General features: G+C 57.6%; 1 protein-coding gene across 1 annotated transcript in view; it reads left to right on the forward strand.

The window, feature by feature from the left end:
• The first annotated feature begins 1,649 nt into the window (after positions 1 to 1,649).
• IMMP2L (inner mitochondrial membrane peptidase subunit 2) overlaps positions 1,650 to 20,859 on the forward strand; it is a 353,997-nt gene continuing 334,787 nt past the window's right edge. The window contains exons 1-2 of the mRNA XM_084897159.1: positions 1,650 to 1,699; positions 2,057 to 2,123. The gene's annotated coding sequence lies outside the window, so the exon portion shown is untranslated. The remainder of the gene's footprint in view (positions 1,700 to 2,056; positions 2,124 to 20,859) is intronic.

A 20,859-nucleotide genomic window follows, 5' to 3' on the forward strand; every position in this document is an offset into this window, starting at 1 on the left:
GTCCACGGAGGTGAGACATTACTTTATAGTCTTTATTGGATGTTTCATCTCCATCTTAACTTTTAAAATAAAGTGTTACTATAACTCTGCGCAAATTCTGGACCACTTAGGGGTAACACAGACAAGGCACCCACACGTCATTACAGATGGCATCACGGAGTAGCTCTGGGGGCAGAGAACCCCCCCTGCCTGGGGCATCCCTAGCTCACCTTCCCAGGCACAGGGCCAGGGATACTAACTGGGCATCGGAGAACAAAGAATTCCTGATCAAATGCTTTGAGGAAGTCAGCTTACGAAATCCTGTCTCTGCGATTCAAAATGCACATTAGCATATTAAAGAAGTCCTGCGGTTTTAAAAAAAGGTCCATTTAACTTTGTTCCGTGATTTATTTGTAAAGTGGAAGAATTTCCCCCCCAGCATACCCAGTAACAACCCTTTCCCCACAAACCAGAACCTGGTAAAAAACTAAGCGGGCTTCCTTTCATCTCAGCTCAGGAAGAACTAAACGGCAGCTTATTTCGGGGGCAGAAAGATGCCCGCTTTGAGTTTTCTGCTGTGCCCAGCACACGGATGGATAGAAAAGCTCTTGATAAGTGCTTATTAATTAATGTACTTAATGAGGAAACAGGAGGCAGTTCCAAGAGCTTGGAGCTTCGAAAGCGCTTCCAAACCTACTTGACTTCCAACCAATATTTTTTTTATGATGATGATAATATATACGTAAATAAAATGTACCCTGGCCACCTTTCTAAGGGCCCAATCCGGCAGCATGAGCCACGCTCACATGGCTGTGCCATCCTGAGCCCTGACCGGCTCCCTAACTTTTCCATCTTCCCAAATGTTCTGAGCCGTTTCCCTTCGGCTGCTTCTCTACGTAGGCGCTTCTCTCCAGGATTGTATGTTACAGGTGCCGGGGTGGTTACATTTCTAATTTAATCCATAAATTGCAAAAAAGGTGAAAACTAAATTAAGGGAGAAAATGGACATCACGAGGACCAGGGGTCAGGAAGGCGATTTAGTTTTTCCAGCCAAGCGCCTGTCCTGCTGCCCGTGTGCACGGTCCGCCGGCTGTGTGCACTGTCTGCTGTGTGCACGGCCCGCCGGCTGTGTGCACTGTCTGCTGTGTGCACGGCCCGCCGGCTGTGTGCACTGTCTGCTGTGTGCATGGGCTGCCTGTGTGCACGGGTCGCCGGCTGTGTGCACTGTCTGCTGTGTGCACGGGCTGCCGGCTGTGTGCACGGACTGCTGCCTGTGTGCACGGCCCGCCGGCTGTGTGCACGGGCTGCCGGCTGTGTGCATGGACTGCTGCCTGTGTGCACTGTCTTGCTGTGTGCACGGGCTGCCTGTGTACACCGTCCGCGGCTGTGTGCATGGACCGCGGGGGCGGGGGAGGGGAGCTCAGCCACTGCCGCGTGCACAGAGCAGCCGGGGGTCCCGGTGCCAACCCTAAAACCCGGGCTCCCCAGCCTCTGGGCCTGGAGTGCCTCCGCGTTTAGACTAAGCGCAGGGCAACCGCTCGCTGAACGACCTGTCGTGATCCGTCGTAAACTCCGCCCGGGTTTTGGCCGCCACCCGGCAGGGGCGGGGCCTCGCGCTGCCGCCCCGCGCCGGGGGCGGGGCCTGCCGCCGGCGGAGGGCGGACCGTACCGCCGGCGGAGGGCGGGGCCAGCGGGCCTTCCAGGCGGAGCTGCGCTGCGGGTGCGGAGGGCGGGCGGGCGCCGGCGGCGGGCGGGGGGCCTTGAAACCGGTGCGGGGGTCCGGGCGCCGCCGCCGCCGGGTCCCCGGACCCGGACCCGGACCCGGACCCTCCCGGGGCGGCGGCGGGGCCGCGGGCGGCGGGATCGGGGCGGCGTGTGTGCCGGTCGGAGGCCGCCCCTGCTGCCGCCTGCTCCCCGGCCGCTCGGGGCGATCCGAGCCCCCAGGGGGACAAGGCGCCCCAAGTCCGGGGCGGGGGTGGGGGCGCCCCGCCTGGAGCTGGGGGCGGGGGTGGGAGCCCCGGAGGCTCGGCACCAGGATCTTAAAACACGTGTCTGTCTCTGTCGTGTTTACTTTTAGGGTTTTGGCCAAATTGGGCACAAAATAGCCACTTAGCCCTTCTCGCCGAGGAGGAGCGGGAGAAAGGGTGAGTAAGGGCGGCAGGGCTGGAGGGGGCTGGGCGCCCGGACACCGGCACCGGCCTGGACCCCGGCCCCTGCCCGGGACCCGGGGCCCGCGTCCACGTGTTCCCGGCGCCGGGGCACCTTCCGGCCGGAGGTCTCCAGGGCCCAGCGCCCAGGGGCCCAGCGGGGCTGGCGGCCGGCCCTGACCCTGCACTCCTCCCGCGCCGGCCTCGCACCTCTGGGGTTCGGCTGTTAAAGGGCCAGTTCCCCCAGTGACGAACGGTCCCTCCCAAGGACCTTTGCGTTTTGAGGGGGCCCCTGTGCAAACCCTGCAGACCCCCAAGCACAGCGTGAATGTGTCCGGGGGCATCTCCCCGCTCACCCGGAGGAGCCGTGGGCCGGCCTGTGCCGGGAGGCCCCTGGCCAGCATGCTCTCCCCCGGAAAGCTGCGAACAGCACCGGGAGCCCTGGGGGCGCTGTGTGGTCAGCGGGGTCCCTTTTCCAGCACCCACACCTCACTGCCCAGCCTCTTCTGCTGGTGACATGGAACCGGCCGCTCCCGGAGGGCGGGAGCACCCTGCACCCCTCGGTCCCAAATAAGCCAAGGGTTTGAATTAATGTTCCGTGAGCCACCAGCACGGATGGGAAACCCACACGGGACACACCCACACAGGACACATCCACACGGAGACAGCCACACGGCGGCATATCCACCTGGAGACACCCACACGGGAGATGCCCACGCGGGACTGTTACCAGGCCCAAAGGGCAGAGCTGCCTGGCCTGCACCTGGCTTTGTATTGGGGTCACAGGGCCGGTGAGCACGGCATCGACCTTTTGAAAACTCGGAATAGTTGTCTAATTGACGATGGGTTCCCTCAAGGATTCAACGGGTTTTTTATCGGTTGATGAGCAGGCTGATGGGGTGCGGACACCGGCGAGATGGCTCGGGGTGGAGCCTTCGCCAGTTCTCGGGGGTTTTCTGACCGGCTCTGTGTCAGGGTCCCAGCCTCTGGTTCTGGTTCTGGTCCTGCTGGCGGGCTGGTGGGCGGGCGGGCGTGCCCCGTCCTGCCTCCCGGGGCCTGTCTGTCATAGCTCTGTCCTGGCGGGGCAGTGTGGGCAGTGTGGGCGGTGTGGGCAGTGTGGGCGGTGTGGGCGGTGTGGGCGGTGTGGGCAGGGTGGGCAGTGTGGGCAGTGTGGGCGGTGTGGGCGGTGTGGGCAGGGTGGGCGGTGTGGGCAGGGTGGGCGGCGTGGGCGGCGTGGGCGGCGTGGGCGGTGTGGGCAGGGTGGGCAGGGTGGGCGGTGTGGGCGGTGTGGGCGGTGTGGGCGGTGTGGGCAGGGTGGGCGGTGTGGGCAGGGTGGGCGGTGTGGGCGGCGTGGGCGGTGTGGGCAGGGTGGGCAGGGTGGGCAGTGTGGGCAGTGTGGGCAGTTCCTTGCGTCACCGACCGTAGACCGGTGAGCTGGCTTCTCCCTCCGGGGACGAGGGAGGCCGCGGGCCGGTGCAGGGCCGGTGCGCGCGGGGCGCTCACTCCTGTGGGCCTCCGTCCCTGGCCCTGGTTTTTCATCCCAGTGTTAAAGGAGACTTTTCCGGTCACAAAGGCTTAAAAAAGTGACGGAAACTTGCGAGGATATAAAAGGTAGGAAGCGAGGCTCCCTGCAGCTCCCTCTCGCATGCCGCTGTCAGCAGTGTGGGCTGATCTATTGCTTCGGCTTTTCATTTCCCAATCGTGTATTTCTATTGGGCAGAATTCTAAATTTCTGCCCTTTGTCTCCGCATTTCTGGCTGTTGGCCACCATTCCTGTTTCGCTCTAAATCCTCAAGTAGAAGTAGCATGCCTTTTACGTATAGGTCTTTATTTATTTTTATTAGTCCTCCCCCGAGGGTATTTTTCCCCATTGGTTTTCAGAGAAGGTGGAAGGGAGGAGACACCCACACACACACACACACACACACACAGAGGGTGGGGGGAGAGGAGGAGGGGGAAAGAGAAACATCCCTGTGAGAGAGGCACAGGGACTGGCTGCCTCCCACATTCTCCCACCACACCCAGCGCCTGCAACCAAACTCTGTGCCCTTGACCAGACGGGACCCCAGACCTTCAGTCCTCAACTGACGCTCCCACCACTGAGCGAACCCGCTGGGGCTGCAGCCCGTCTCTCAGACGTAGCCTGGTCCCTGGCTCTGGCTTTGTCAGCTCTGCCCTTCGGGCCTGGTAACCCTGTGCTCCCGAACTGCGGTCTGCCAAAGCAGCAGTGAGCAGAACTACTAGGCGTGTGCACAGCCACTGCCGTTCCCTTCCCGCCCGGGGTCTCTCTGGTCACCCTTCACATCTTAGGCCTGTTCTAGTATTTAACTTTCCTAAGGCGCTCAGCCTCTTGGGTTTTGCATTTTCACAGCTGATCCTAGAATTCCCCTGGGAGGCCTGACCCCTGATGCGGCTCAAAGTCCCCCGTCACATGACTCGCTCCACAGCCCTGCACACACAGCAGGGGGAGGAGAGGGACAGCTAAGGTGGGGGGGGGGGAGGGCACACACAGCAGGGGGGGGAGAGGGACAGCTAAGGGGGGGAGGGCACACACAGCAGGGGGGGGGAGAGGGACAGCTAAGGGGGGGAGGGCACACACAGCAGGGGGAGGAGAGGGACAGCTAAGGGGGGAGGGCACACAGCAGGGGGGGGAGAGGGACAGCTAAGGGGGGGAGGGCACACAGCAGGGGGGGGAGAGGGACAGCTAAGGGGGGGGAGGAGGGCACACACAGCAGGGGGAGGAGAGGGACAGCTAAGGGGGGGGAGGGCACACAGCAGGGGGGGGAGAGGGACAGCTAAGGGGGGGAGGGCACACACAGCAGGGGGGGGAGAGGGACAGCTAAGGGGGGGAGGGCACACACAGCAGGGGGGGAGAGGGACAGCTAAGGGGGGGAGGGCACACACAGCAGGGGGAGGAGAGGGACAGCTAAGGGGGGAGGGCACACACAGCAGGGGGGGGAGAGGGACAGCTAAGGGGGGAGGGCACACACAGCAGGGGGAGGAGAGGGACAGCTAAGGGGGGGAGGGCACACACAGCAGGGGGGGGAGAGGGACAGCTAAGGGGGGAGGGCACACACAGCAGGGGGGGGAGAGGGACAGCTAAGGGGGGGAGGGCACACACAGCAGAGGGGGGAGAGGGACAGCTAAGGGGGGGAGGGCACACACAGCAGAGGGGGGAGAGGGACAGCTAAGGGGGGGGAGGAGGGCACACAGCAGGGGGGGGAGAGGGACAGCTAAGGGGGGGAGGGCACACAGCAGGGGGGGGAGAGGGACAGCTAAGGGGGGAGGGCACACACAGCAGGGGGGGGAGAGGGACAGCTAAGGGGGGGGAGGGCACACAGCAGAGGGAGGAGAGGGACAGCTAAGGGGGGGGAGAGGAGGGGAGGGCTTCAGTCTGTGTTTCAGAAGCTCTGACTGCTCCCCAGCAAGGAGACATCCCGCTGCACCATGCTGAGTGGGAGAGCCGGGGTTTCCTTTCCGGTTCAGGAAGGGCTGTGGCCAGTGGGCTGTACACAGAAACGCAGGTGCTTCGTGTCCGAGCGTCACGGTTGTGCTGGCGGTGGTTTAGTAACAGCTCAGCAGCAGGTAGTGTGTCTCACCCTCTCCCGTGCCAGGGGGCGGCCCCCAGGCTGGTTCACAGCAGCTCCCGGGCGCGGGCAGAGGAGGGTGTGCTGTCGGTGGATGGCAGGCCTGGCGGCCGCGTGCCTGGTGGGTGGCACCTGCCTCTTCGGTTCCCGCCTGCGGCTGAGGATGGCGCTTTGTTCCGACCACAGCCCCTGTGAGCGGCCCACAGGCCGGTGTGCCCCCCGGGGTCCGCCAGGCCGCGGCTCTCCCAGGCGGGGTCGTTCTGTCCTTTGTGATTTTTTATTGTGTGTGTGTGTGTGTGTGTGTGTGTGTGTAAGGAAAATATTCTCAAAGGAAAGCCTCCTTTAAGGACCCTTTGTGATCCAAAACTGCGTTGAAGTTCATTTTGGTTTGTAATGATCGGGGTAGGGGCCAGGTGACAAATGGCTCTAGCTGTCCAGCTGGAGCCCCACAGCCCCGCCCCGCAGTCCCGGCAGGTGCGGGGGGGGGGGGGGCGGGTTTGTGTGTTCTGAGATCCGGCCAGAACGGCGGGCCCGCGTCCCCTCTGTCCCCCCTCCTGGTACGAGGCCAGGGCTGTCGCTCTGGAGGCCGCCTCCCCGGGTTCGGGAGGCTGTGTCACGGCCCTGCCGTGCGGTCCTGGACACACGGTTCTCCTCTGGAGAGGGGGTCCCTCCCCGCGGTCACTGTCGGGGTGAGCGCCTGCCCAGCCGCATGCTGTGGGGGACAGATAGTCCTCAGGATCGTTCAGTGTTCTGGCCTCCAGGTCTTTGCTACCAGAACAGAGACTCCCCATCTCTTACATCCCAGACACCCCCCTCCCCGGGCCAGGACAGGCCGTGCCCACGAGGGGACTCCCGTGGGACCTGCTGTTGGCTGTGGGGCGGGGAGGGTGAGGGGAGCAGGCGGAGGGGAGGGGTGGGAGCGGAGGGGAAGGTCCGGGCTCTGGCTCAGTCCGGGGCGAACGGCGGCCATGAATTCCTTCCCCTTAGGAAGAGCCCCTTCATCTCTGGCCTCAGTCAGCTGCTCTGCGCAGACTCTGACCTCCCCTGCCTGCCTGCGCGGTCCGATGGTCGATCAGCTTTTTCTCTTATCACTGCATGCCGCCTGAACAGCTCTGCGTTTCTTTCTTCTTTTTCTTTTTTCTTTTTGTGGGTGGGGCTTAGTGTGCTTCCTTAGGATCTGGATTTCCTCTACTCAGAGTCCAGCGGCTGTCTTTGTGCCCTTTCATTGTCCTAGAGTTGATTCATTCCTCTTTAATTAAAAGAACAAACAAACCCTATTTTTATTGATTGCAGAGAGGGAGGGAGAGGGAGAGAGAGAACGCCCTCCTGGGAATGGAGGCCACAACCCGGGCCTGTGCCCTGACCGGGACTCGAACCGTGACCTCCTGGTTCATAGGTCGACACTCAACCACTGAGCCACGCCGGCCGGGCTTTAATTTTTTCTTTTTTTGCACTGTATACTGTGTGCAGTGAGCTAGATATGAAGGTGAAAAATCACTGACCTTGGTCAAGGAGTTTATAGCCTTGTATCGTGGTCGGTAAATTGCAGCTCGCGAGCCACATGTGGCTCTTTGGCTTCTTGAGTGTGGCTCTTCCACAAAATACCACGGCCTGGGCGAGTCTATTTAAGTTTTAAAAAAATGTGTCTCTCAAAAGAAATTTTACCGTATTTTCTGGCGTCTAAGACGACACTGTGTTCTAGTAAAAAGCCTGCTCAGATTTGCCAGAGTCAGAGCGGCGGTCTATTAAAAAAAGAACTGGTGTTGCCTCGGAAGTGGGGGGTAGTCTTATACAGCAAATATAGGCCTAAACCTAGGTTTTAACTGTAAAATTAGGGGGTCGTCTTATACGCCGGAAAATACGGTAATCGTTGTACTGTTGGTGTTTGGCTCTGTGGACTAAGAGTTTGCCGACCACTGGGCTAGTAGGACAGTAGACATCGCTGTGCCGCGCCAGCACGGCCAAGGGTGACCCTGAGGGGGGTGGCCGAAAGGCCTAGAACAGACAGACGAGAGAATGGAAGCTGGGTCTCGGTGGGACGCTGCTTCCGGATGGAGAGAGACAGCGCCCGCGCCCACCAGCCGTGCCTTTATTTTACAGCCAGTCTGCAGGAGGCACAGGAAGGGCGTGGTCAGCGTGGGTTTCAATCCCACTCAGTTACATGCACCTGAACTCCATCAAGCCCACATCACTCAGGCACGTGGGGCCAGTGTTCCGACCACAGGTTCAAGCTCACAACCACAGCTGTTGGCTATCATGGTGCGGGGAGGCCCTGCCCTCCAGGCTGGGACTTGCCCGTGGCCATGAGAGGACTGTGCCCACCCCTCAGTCGGAGGCTGGGACCTGTCCAGACACTGTGGCCGCGCCCCACACGTCTGTCTGCCAGGCGATTCGCCCCGATGAGAGCCCTGCAGGGGAAGGCTCCAGTAGCTCTGGATCCCCACGGAGACGCCAGGGGAGGGGGTTCGGGGGGGTGGGGTGGGGTGGGCCTTGAGCAGTGGCTGAGTGTGTGCTGACAAGGAGCTGCCATCGTGGGTGGCTGTGTGGTTTCCTCAGAGCAGTGTGTCCTGAGACTCTGCAGGCCCGTCAGAGTGTGAAGGGCAAAGTCAGGAGTGAGGAGAGGGACAGCTAAGTCAGAGTCCGCTTCCCTCCCAGGCCGAGTGAGCCCTGGAGGGTGTGGGGACGGGCAGGGTGGATGTGGGGGGGGGGGGGAGGGGACGGAGAGGGTGCAGGGACTGCGGGAGAAGGAAGGTATGTACTTCATAGGTTATATCTGAGGACAGGACGAGCTGTTTGTAAGAATCCTGTGTTAGTGGAACCCATTGTAAAGAAGTGTAAGGAATTATCTGGTCAACGAGTCATACTGGGTTCCTGTCTTCAACTCTAAAATTTTTTAAATTAAAATTTTGTTTTTTTTTTGTGTGTGTAGACAAGCAATTAAGGGGAGTAATGATTTGGGGTTAAGAAGGCAACTTACCCCCGTTGGCAGGTTTCTGGAACTGAGTCGAACGACGTAAAGCGAAACCAGTTTTCTGAAAGACTAATTGATATGGGCGTCTCACCAATGTCCTAAGGAGACAACATGGAAGGAAATGCCATGCGAGGGCCTGTGTCCTGCTGAAAGAGGGGTTAGCTGTGCCCGTGTCTGAGAAATAAAAGGCTTCTCTTTATCTGGGACGTGTCATTGATCTAGCCGCCGCGTCTCCGATGGAAGGTGTGCACACACCTGGAGATGCTCTGCCTGTGGGGCTGGCTCCTGTCACATGTGTTACTTTGGGGTCAGCCTGAGATTCCAATCCTTCCAGAGCACGGAGGCCAGGCCAGGGCTGCACAGTCAGACACACATGATGGCCTGTGCGTGGGGAGCAAAGCCCGGGTCCTACAGCCTGCTGACGGCCGCGAGGGCCATGGGAAGAGATGGGAAGGGCGTACAGCTCTCCTGACGGCCTCGGTGGAGGGGCGGAGTGGGGCGTGGGGGTCACGAGGGCAGGGGTAGGGTTACGTAGCAGGTTCCTGGGGGAAGAGAGAGAACCCTCTGGTTGAAACCCTGAGGCAGGTGATATATCAAACGTCCTTCTAGTTCCAATCCCGATGTCCCTCTAGTTAAGCAACATACTGCTGCCCGCCAGAGGGAGAATGCTTTACATTTCTGAGCTTGAGACTTCGCCACAGCTCTTTGTTCGAAATATAAGTCCTTTTTGTTCAGTCCTGTTGACACCGTTAGTCTGTTGCAACCTTGACTTTTTGAGCTGCTTTTGTGACCTTCACAATGCACGCCGCTGCCACGGGCAGGACGATGGCCTGCCTGTGGCCAGGGCTGTGAGGACGGCTGTGCCTCCACCGGCCCCGAAGGGGAGCTGTCACCCCGAACCAGGGACGGTCCGCATGCGTCCTGGGCGGCGTCACCTGACAGGGTCTTGAGGATGGAGAGGAACACCTACCACCCGTTCCAGAGAACTTTCCCAATGTGTGTGTTTGGACAACGTGTCTTCATGGCAGCCGCGTAGAAGCCAGCAGGCCGGCACCGAGCACCGAACGGGGAGGACACAGCCGGGTTTTCTTTCCCAGGCGGTGGGGACGAAGCAGGTGGGTGAGGGGCACAGGCTCAGTCTGTGGAGGGCGTGCAGCTCCGGCTGGGGTTTAAGTGGATGGAAACAGCAGAGTCAGCTCCGGCCTCTCAGCATCAGCAGCCTCGCCTTCCGCTGCTCGGGGTGTGGGCAGTTCAAGCTGCCGGAGCTGCTCCTCACACGAAGCCCTCAGGCAAAGCAGAGCGGCCCCTGCCCTCTTCCCGTCCGTCTTCCTGCAGCTCTGCCCCCGGCTGCCCCACGCCGGCCCCTCGGGGAAGCAGACGTGTTTGCATTGGAATCAGTTTCAAGTCGGGACATGTCAGGGCCGGCTCTGCTCTGGGCTGTAGTCAGTGACCTCTGGCCTGTTCTTTTTTTTTTTTTTTAATATATTTTATTGATTTTTTATAGAGAGGAAGAGAGGGATAGAGAGTTAGAAACATCAATGAGAGAAGCATCGACCAGCTGCCTCCTGCACACCCCCTACTGGGGATGTGCCCACAACCAAGATACATGCCCTTGACCGGAATCAAACCTGGGACCTTTCAGTCCGCAGGCCGACGCTCTATCCCCTGAGCCACACCGATTTCGGCTGTCGCATTCTTCAGGCACTGGCTCCCCTTGGCTTCCCGTGGCTCTGGCTTACACTGCCCTTGGGTGAAGGCGGAAACTTGCTGAAATTGGCCTAAATGACCCGTTTGACTGGCCCTGTTCACCTCGCCAGCATTCTCCTCTTTTCTCAGCCTCAGCTCTCTCCACTCCAATCAGACTGACTTAGAGACAGTGAGTTCTTACTTGCCTGGACCTTTGTTTCATTAAAAAACGAAACAACGAGAAGAACAAACCTGGGCCACATCTCCTAGCTGGCTGGGGACAGCTGAAGGTTAGAGGTCATGGCTGCTTCCAGGCTGAATTCCTCGCTGGGACCTCCCACCGCACACGGCCACTGGGTGTCCTCATCCGTCTCCCGTTGTGCTGCTCCGGCCTCACGGAACAGCCCCCGAATCCGTGGGATTCTGAGGGGTCGGGAGAGGGCAGAGAGGGCACCTGGGACTGGCCTCCGGAGAAAGGGAAGAACACTCACAACGTCAGGTGCAGCTGGAGCGGAGATCCAGGGTTGGCCCCGGTTCCCAAGTCCAGGACCCGTGAGACACTGGTTGGCTACAGGAAGGGGCTGTGGGACATATACATTGAGGTTAGATTGTGAATGACCTAAATATGAGACTATAAATAGGGAGGGGAGGACGGAAGAGCTTTTGACTGGGGACTCACATGTTTTAAGAAGATTAATTATGTGTGTGTGTGCAGGCATCTTTGTTCAGAATCAGAGAGAGGCTTGGGGGTTTTCTCTTTTTCTTTCTTATTTATTTTAAATTTACTTTATTGTTTAAATTATTACATATAGTAGTACATGTATCTCCTTTCCCCCCGCCCCACAGACCTTCCCCAGCCTCCTCTAGCCCATCGCCTGCCCTCATCACGAATCCCAGTGTCTTGTGTCCATTGGCTGTGCATATATGGGGAGCGGGGGAAAGAGACCAACTGAAGGGCCTTTCTCTTTTTCCTACTTGACTTGTCTCTTGTCCCGTTTGGGGTGTGAAATGTTAAGGGCAGGCTTCACAGACTGCGAATGAGGAAAATCGGGATTTAAGGAGAAGGGGTCGGAGGTGGGGATGGCAAAGGGAAGAGGACGCCAGAGAAAGGGGGCCTTGGAGACAGGCTCGGGGATTGGCCCGGGAGGAGCTGTGGCTGCCCGCTGCTCCCCTGGCTGGAGTCTCATGGGGTCCATGAGAGGTTGGGGGTACCTACCTGCCGGGGAGAGGCAGGGGCCTGCTCCCGGAGGGAGCGTGTGGGCGGGCCCTTTGACCTGAGCCTATTTCTCTCTTGCAGGTGGCACGCTGAGGGAGTCTCAGGGAGCCTTACTAGAATATTCAGTTCAGGGTCGGGGTGTGCACTGATTGGTTGGTGCCGGGCAGGGGCTCATCACCCAGTGCGGCTGGTGTGGGGGCAGCCGAGGCGGCACTGGCCTGGCTTCCTGCTTCCCTGGCCGGGAGCTGGAATAAACCGAGGCAGATGCTCTCTTCAGGGATTCTAAATCACATGACCATCCTAAATCACATGACTATCCACGTGAAGGATCAGGTCCAAACCACAGGGCAGTGACATGGAGGAAAGGTCACTGGGGGGCGAGACTCCTGTTTTCCCCCGAGTTGCTCCTTGCTAGGCTTTCCGCCTGGGGAGTTTCTGCCTGCAGCCCCTCCCCCCAGGCCTGCTCCTGTCTAATGGGGTGTCAGCCCCTCGGGCTCCTCTGGTCCATGTCTGCCGCTTACCAGGCAGGTGGTGCCCTCTTGTTCTCCGGTTCCCTGTACACACCCCCTGCCAAAAGCCGGTGGCCCTTAGAGTGTGTGTGCGCCATTCCCCCCGCCCCCCCACGTTCCCATCTGGCCGTGCTTCTCTGCTCTAACGAAGCCCACTCTACCCGCCTCCCTGCCACGGAGACCATGGTTTTAAAGCCCCCCCCCCCCCAGTGGAGCACAACATGTTTACTACAGAACCCCACGGACATGGTACCCCAGGCTCCCCGGCTGCGGCAGAGCACACGCAGTGCCCGGGCCGCCCGGCAGGCTCTGTGTGCGAGGCGTCTCCTTCGGCGCCTTTGCTGGCCTCCCTGCATTTTCTCTCTGCCCATCCTGCTGCTCTCAGAGCTTATCGACTTGGCCATTTGCGGAAGGGTACCTCTTTGACTGATTTTGGGAGTGGCCCATCAGTCTATCTTTATAAACAAAAATGAGATAAAATCTCAGAACATCCACTGAGACTTAACTATTTGTATGAAGTTAGCACCCCTGTTGTGGCAAAGCCGAGGTGCGATGTTGGCCGGGGAGGAGTGACATTTTCAGCTTCCCTGCGGATCCAGTCCCTCGCAGATCCTTCTAGACGGACGGGTTACTGTGGTTCCGCGGTGTGCTTCCTGCCGGACGGGCGGGCAGAGGGGTACTGCCCCTCTCTCTGTAACGAGCTGGCTGACAGATGGCCCGGCCGGGAAGGGTCTGGAGGATGGCGTCTTGCAGAGCACAGCTGCACTGGGTTCTGGGACCTTCATCATTCAGAGCGGGTGGCTGTTCATTTGACTGGCTTTGAGTTTCCGTATGGCTCACATGCTTCTATCTGGCTCATGTAGTCCCTAACATCTATCAAAACTGCGGATTTCCTTTCTAAGCCATTTACTGTAACCACCATTGCGGTGTTTTCTAATATCACTCGATGTTGAGGAGACAATAAAAGAAATATGTTCTTTACAGAGTTGAGAAGACCAGGGGATAATTCTCAGGGCCACCGAGCTGTTAAGTTGGAAAAAAAAATACACACACAAAAACACACACACACACCTATTTGCTGACCAGATGAAAACAGTTTAGTTCCATTTAATATTCCTGGTGCCCATTGGCAGGCAGGCTGCTGATCCTGGATGCTGGAGGCAGGAATTTCCAAAGTGTGTGTGACCTGTCCTGTCCACCCAGCCCCTCGACGTGTGTGTGTGTGTGAGTGTGTGTATGTGTGTATATGTGCATGTGTGTGAGTGTGTATGTGTGTGTATGTGTATGTGTATGTGTGTGAATGTGTGTGTGTGTGTGTGTGTGTGTGTGTGTGTGTGTGGAGTGCACACAGGCATGAAGTCAAGGTCAGCCTAGGCCTGTAGCAGTGTGAGCACCAGGAGGGAGCCCCGTTTCCGGAGTAGGCTGACTGGGGCAGCGGGCAGAGAGGCTTGGAGCACGGGTGCGATGGTGGTGGACGGTGAGCCTGGGAGGAAGGGCCAGTCCCTGGGATTCGGATGTAAAAGGCAAAGGCCTGAAGGTAGCTCAGAGTCATAGGTGGGCGGAGCTAAGACCGGAGAGGGAGGTAGTCTACGCCAGTGGTTGGCAAACTGCAGCTCGCGAGCCACATGCGGCTCTTTGGCCCCTTGAGTGTGGCTCGCCTGGGCGAGTCTATGTTGAAGAAGTGGCGTTAGGAGAAGTTTAAGTTTAAAACATTTGGCTCTCCACCGAAACCGGTTTGGCTCAGTGGATAGAGTGTCGGCCTGCGGACTGAAAGGTCCCGGGTTCGATTCCGGTCAAGGGCATGTACCTTGGTTGTGGGCACAATCCCAGTAGGGGGTATGCAAGAGGCAGCTGATCAATGATTCTCATCGATGTTTCTAACTCTCTATCCCTCTCTCTTCCTCTCTATAAAAAAATCAATAACATATATTAAAAAAAAAACACAAAAAAAACCAAAACAAAAAAAAACCCAAAAAACATTTGGCTCTCCAAAGACATTTCAGTCGTTGTCCTGTTGAGACTTGGCTCTGTGGACTGAGGAGTTTGCCGACCGCTGGGCTACACAATGGAAGTTGGTCGCCTCGCCACGGGCAGAGCCAGGGCTTGAAGCGCAGTTTTCTGATTTCACACTGAGCGGGAAGGGGTGTGGCCTCGAGCAGGGGAGACGGGCTTAGGGAGTGACAATGCTGGCTCTCAGAGGGCCTGCTCTGCTCTTTTTTTAAAAAATATATATTTTTTTATTGATGTCAGAGAGGAAGGGAGAGAGGGAGAGATAGAAACACTGATGATAAGAGAGAATTATTGGTTGGCTGCACACACTGTACTGGGGATCGAACCCACAGTCCGGTCATGTGCCCTTGGCTGGAATCGAACCTCGGACCCTTCAGTCTGCAGGTCGACACTCTATTCTCTGAGCCAAACTGGCTAGGGCTGGCCTGCCCTGCTCTTGACTGGTGTTTAATGGGATGGAATCTGACGGCGTGAGCTTCAGCTGAACAGGAGCCGAAGGCGGCGGGGCTCGGATGGACAGCGGGGCCTCTGTCCACAGGGGCTCCTGGAGGCAGTGGCTTCAGCCTTTCCTTGATCGCTCTCTTCTTAGTCTGACGGAGGGAAGCCTTCCTCCGTCAAACTAAGAAGTCTCTTTTGCAACGCGACGATGGACAACAGGGACGGGAGCAGAGGACAGCGGCGTGGCACCGAGGGAAGCCCGGCCCGGCTCCCAGCTCTGCCCGCTGCCGGCAGCTCCCCGGGCCCCGCGCTGCTCAGGGCCCGGAGCACAGACTGCAGAGCCACACGCCGCGGCTCCAGGGAAACGAGCTGCCGCCTCCCGAAAGCACGCTGTCACCGGGGAAAGAGGAGTCCCGGGGCCTCTAGTGGAGGGGGTGACACCCGTTCCGTCTCTGCTGGCTCAGGCCTGGGTGTGCTCTGCTTTGCCGAGGAGAAGGCCCACCAACCGCTCACTAGTCACCATGCACACACAGTTCTTGCTGGTCCTTCCTGTGCACACACAGTTCTTGCTGGTCTTTCCTGTGCACACACACAGTTCTTGCTGGTCCTGTGCACACACACAGTTCTTGCTGGTCCTGTGCACACACACAGTTCTTCCTGGTCCTGTGCACACACACAGTTCTTCCTGGTCCTGTGCACACACACAGTTCTTGCTGGTCCTGTGCACACACACAGTTCTTGCTGGTCTTTCCTGTGCACACACACAGTTCTTGCTGGTCCTTCCTGTGCACACACAGTTCTTGCTGGTCCTGTGCACACACACAGTTCTTGCTGGTCCTGTGCACACACACAGTTCTTGCTGGTCCTTCCTGTGCACACACACAGTTCTTGCTGGTCCTGTGCACACACACAGTTCTTGCTGGTCTTTCCTGTGCACACACACAGTTCTTGCTGGTCCTGTGCACACACACAGTTCTTGCTGGTCTTTCCTGTGCACACACACTGTTCTTGCCGGTCCTGTGCACACACACTGTTCTTGCTAGCCGCAGTGCACACACACAGTTTACCAGCCACTTTCTTCAAGTGTTTGCACCTGCAAGTACCAGCATCGGACGGGAGCCGGGGACAGCGGGTAGACGCAGGCACCACGCACACGTGCGCTTTCACGTGCACTCACACGGCACGGCCTGCTGCACGTGGCTGGGCCGGGCCTTGCCCTCCGTCCACGCCTCACCACGTCCATCACGTTCCGAGTGGGACATGGCTAGTGTACACGCGCAGGAACGTGTGAGGTCAGCTTGCCGAATGGAACCCTCCTGTTAGTGGTAATGGGAAGGGACTGAGTCACTGCCTCAGTGAGACGAACAGGGACTCCCTCCGGCCGGCGAGCAAGCGGCGGACCCACAGGAGAAGGCGCGGCGCCTGGAGGTGGGTGAGGGCCGGTGTGACCAGCGCCACGCGGGGCGGAGGGTGTGGGACCCCCCAGGGGGCATGGGTAAGGTGACCAGACGTCCTGCTTTTGGTGGGACAGTCCTGATTTTTAACAATTTGCCCCGTGTCTCGCGGTGTTTTAAAAAGTGACAAATGGTTAAAAATCGGAACTGTCCCGCCTAAAGCGGGGAGTCTGGTCACCTTAGGCATGGAGTGACAGCTCAGCAAGCCTGGCAGGTGGTAAGAGCTGGCCCGCCTGGCTGGTGTGGCGGCTCAGTGGTTGCTGAACTAGGAGGTCAGTGGTTCCATTCCCTGTCACGGCACCTGCTGGGCTGTGGGCTCGATCCCCACTGCGGGGCGTGCAGGAGGCAGCCCGTCCCCGGGCCTCATCGCTGATGTCTCTCTCTCTCCCTCTCTTTTCCTCTCCGAGAGGAGTAGAAATGCATTAAAGAAAAGCGTTGGCTGAGACAAGAACAGGTGGGAAGTGTGCTGGGGACGGAGGGGGGCATGGAGAAGGGCTGGGGGACCAGGGAGAGCAGGGCGGGCCTGGAAACCGCCCAGCTGGGTGCAGTCACCGTGGCAACACGGGGACCTCTTCAAGGAGCCGTGTGGCTGAGTGGGAGGACCCCATGGTCGCCTAGAAAGGGGAGTCGCTGCAGGTCGGTCAGCCCGGGAGGGGGCGCGTGGAGTTTTCTGGAAGGTGCCCTGGCTCGGTGAGTGGGGATGGAGCCTCTCCAGAGCAGGAGGCCGGGAGCGGGGGCCGTGACACCCCGGGGCCTCCCTTCTTCTTTTTAAAAAACATATTTTAATGTTTTTTTTTTGTTGTTTTTTTTTAGAGGAAGGGAGAGGGAGAGCTAGAAACATTGATGAGAGAGAATCATCGATCAGCTGCCTCCTGCACACCCCTCACTGGGGATGTGCCCGCAACCAAGGCACATGCCTTTGACCAGAATCGAACCTGGGACCTTTCAGTCCGCAGACTGACGCTCTATCCACTGAGCAACACCGGCTTCGGTCCGTTGGGCTCCCTTCTCACCTCTGCTTTCCTCATGGGACTGTTCCGGCCGCTTAGTCCTGCCCCAGGGGAGAGGGCTCCCAGGTCGGGCTCCCTCGCGATCCCTCGAGGATCTCCTGGGGGGAGGTGGGCTGCCCACGTCCAGGGTGCCGGTGCCCAGGGCGTGACCACTGACCGGGAGGAGAGCCGAGGAGAGGCCCGGCTCGGCCTCTGTGTCCGGCTGTCGTTTCTCTGCGTCTCCGCATCCTCTGCCAGTGTTCCCCAGAGTGTGGTACGCGCACCCTCAGGGGCACGGGAAGAGTTTGGTGGGGGTACTCGTTGCACCGGGGTTTGGTGGGAATATGCACTGCACCGTGCTTAGCTGCGCCTAATTCTACGTTCTCATGAGTACGAGGGGTGCTCGGTGTTACGAAAATGATAGAAGGGGTACACATGTCAGAAGTTTGGGAAACACTGCTAGGTTCAGCCAGTTCCCACGTCAGCTGTCTCCTGGTGAACCTGCCGGGCTGACCGCCGCCGGCCGGAGGACCGTTAGGAGGACACTGGTCTCCAGGCGCTGGGAGGAGGCACCGCTTTGCATTTCCGATGGATTCCCGGTCACCTCCCGGTGGAGTGTGCGGCAGCTGTGATGGGCAGGGCACGGCGCAGCCGGTGCACTTGGGAAGGCGCGGGAGGGTGGGGGAGGCAGTGAGCCATTTTGTGCCTGTACCCCGAAAGCTTCACTTCCAGTGTCCACCTGAGAAGGACCCTAACAGACACTTATTTTAAAATATTTTGCATTTTATTAAACACCCGTCTGTAAGATACTTTCATGCTATTATGCTAGATTACAATGACCACTGGCTAATTTACTTTATTCACACACTTTATTGCAGAATAATTGTCACACTGCTCTGTAACACGGTCTCCTTTCGGAAAGCAGCCCGCCAGCGGTGGTTTGGTGGCTCAGGGCCATGGCTGACGGTGACCGTTAGGCGATCAGATCCCCGGTTTGGCCACAGGAGCGCCGGCCGACTGGGCCCTCCTTCCCGCTGCTGCCCTGGGCGGTGGGCGGCATCACCAATGTCCCAGCTCCTCCTGGTCCTCCTCTGCCGCCCAGAGCACACCCTCTCTGGGGAGCCCAGGGACAGAGTCCTCACCTCGGGGTGTCTGCGTCTCGGCTTCCAGAAGGTTCTTCCTTGACCCTCTCTGTGTATTAGTATCTCCCTGTACACCTGGCCCCCAGCCAACCCCTCTCCACGTTTGCCCAGGCCTAAGTGTACCGAGAATAAACTGGTTCCCTCATTGCACCCTCCTCTCAACTCCCCACAGGAGCCCAGCCCATGAAATACCAAGTTCAAAAGTTATTGGGATTAACAGGGCGGAAGGAAGGTTGTGGAGGTGCTGGGTGTTTACGGAACAGATTGTGGTGACGGTTTCCTAGTGTAGCTGATCTCCAAACTCGTATATATCAAGTACAGCTTGCTTTTCATATGTCAGTTATACTGCAATAAAGAATGTGTATGTTTTTTAAAGAAAGATGACAGGTGAATTGCCTTGGTGGACAATGGAGGGTTAGTATAACTGTCCACTCCCAGTTCTCTTCCATGTGAAAAACAGTAAACACCCTTTCTAATTGTGACACACGCACACAGGCACACACACGTGCACACACACATGTACACACACGTGCACACGCACACACACAGGGAGCTGATTGGATGAGCCCCTGCTCCATCACCACAGTGGATGCCTGGTTAGTTCTCTGTCTTGTTCAGTGTGTGAGCGTGTAGCAGGCGAGGCCGTGTCTGCGTGGATGATGTGTAATGAGAATGTGTGCGATGCGTGAAGGACAATGAGATCCTTCCGTCCTGTCTTTCCCATCTCCCATTAGAAATGGGTGGGGCACTAAAATGAAGTTTAATGTTTCTTGTCCTTTCCTTTTTGACTCGTGGGGTGTTTCTCTCTGTCTTCGCATTTTACACAGAGTGGCATCGGCGTTTCTCTGTCACTCCTGGCTGCCTCCTGGAAAACCTCCGATCCTGCGAGGGCAGGGCCTGCACAAGGAAGGCAGGGCTCGGAACAGATGATTTGAAACCAGGGGAATTTGGTAAACAGAACTCACACAGAAAATGACAGTCAATCGTAATAAAAATGGTAACTCTCAACCAGCATCCACACCCAGCATCGTGGTTCAGGCGGCCCTCAATCCTGACTTTCCTCCTTCAGTTGGGGGTCCATTGAAGTCATCCACTTCTAACACAGACTCATCTCATCAAAGTTAAAAAACCTGATCCCAGGTGTTGACTTACCAATTTTACCTAATTTTAAACAGAAATAGTGTGCATGTCTCCTCAGGTAACTTACGGAGGTGGTGGAAGTCTTGAAGCCACTAAAGAGACTTTCCCTTTAAGTCTGAGAAAACTTGCTCTTGTTGGTATCAAAACCTTTAGCCCAGCTGGTGTTGCTCAGTAGTTGAGCCTCGACCTTTGAACCAGGAAGTCACGGTTTGATTCCCAGTCAGGGCATATATCCAGGTTGTGGGCTCTATCCCCAGTGTGGGGCATGTAGGAGGAAGCCGATCAATGATTCTCATCATTGATGTTTCTCTCTCTTTCCCCCTCTCCCTTCCTCTCTGAAATCAATAAAAAAATATTTTAAAAAAGAAAACAAAAAACCTTTACGCGCTGGCAAAAATAACATATGAGCAGCATGACTGACATCATTGTCCTGCCTGTGAGCTAATTTAAAGTTTTATTTATTTATGTTTGCTTATTTATTAATTTATTATTGTACAATTATTTTAATCCTCACCCGAGGACATGTTTCCATTGTTTTTTGAGAGAGAGTGGAAGGGAGGGAGGAGGGGGAGAGATGGAGAGAGGGACATCAGTGTGAGAAAGACACAGATTGGCTGACTCCCGAACACACCCTTATCTGGGCTGGGGATGGAGCCTGCAACCAGAGGAATGTCCCCTTGGAATCGAACCCATGACTCTTCAGTCTACGTGTCAATGCTCTAACCACTGAGCAGGGCAGCTTGGGCTGAGCTAATTTGCATCTAAGAAATACTTGTCGTAGCAGACGAAAACTGATGCTAATCTGCTTTAGGAGGTGACGATAACATACACCCAGCATGGAGAATTTACACAATACGGGAACGTGTAGGATGAAGGAGAATCCTTTGGCTGCCAATAAACACAGCTGGCATCATTTGGGCTCCTTTTCTTCCTCACCTGACCTCTTTCTGTGATTAGCATCGAATCGTGACCTCCTGGTTCATGGGTTGATGCTCAACCACTGAGCCACGCCATCTGGGCTCCATTTATAGTTTTAATTTTACACTTATCTTTGAGTTATGTGGAAGTTATCTTTCTGGGATGATTCCCTCCCCCCCTCCCTAAATGGTGGGTAGTTGTTTCAAACCCTTTGTTATTTCTGCACCTCGGCATTAATATCTTTATCCGTCCCCCTGTGGGTCTTCTCTGGGCTTACTGGCTGGTTAGCTATTTCTGCAGAGTGAGCTGCCCACACTCCGTGGGTTAAACGTGCTCCGCCCCCGTATCCACGTCAGACACCCAGGGGAGCTCAGCCGCAGTCGGGATCAGCATCTCTTTTGCTGTTGAACTTCAGACTTCAACCCGGGCCCAGCCTCTGCTGGCTTAATCCAGGCAGATTATTATGTAGGAGGCAGGGCTGTGGGCCTCCTCACCCCTGGCCCAGGTGCTGCTGGCCATGGGGGGTGGGGCGGGGCGGGGCTCTGATCGGCCAGGGCCCTGTCCCCATGGCGGGTGCAGGCCTGCCTCGGAGCAGGTCCCGGGGAGAGCGGGGGAGGCCACCCTCTGCGGCCTCACACACTTCGCCCTTAAGGAGATGTGGGCGGGGCTCCTC

This window comes from Pipistrellus hanaki (assembly GCF_964339955.1).
Source record: "Pipistrellus hanaki genome assembly, chromosome: 10".
Classification (NCBI taxonomy): Eukaryota; Metazoa; Chordata; class Mammalia; order Chiroptera; family Vespertilionidae; genus Pipistrellus; species Pipistrellus hanaki.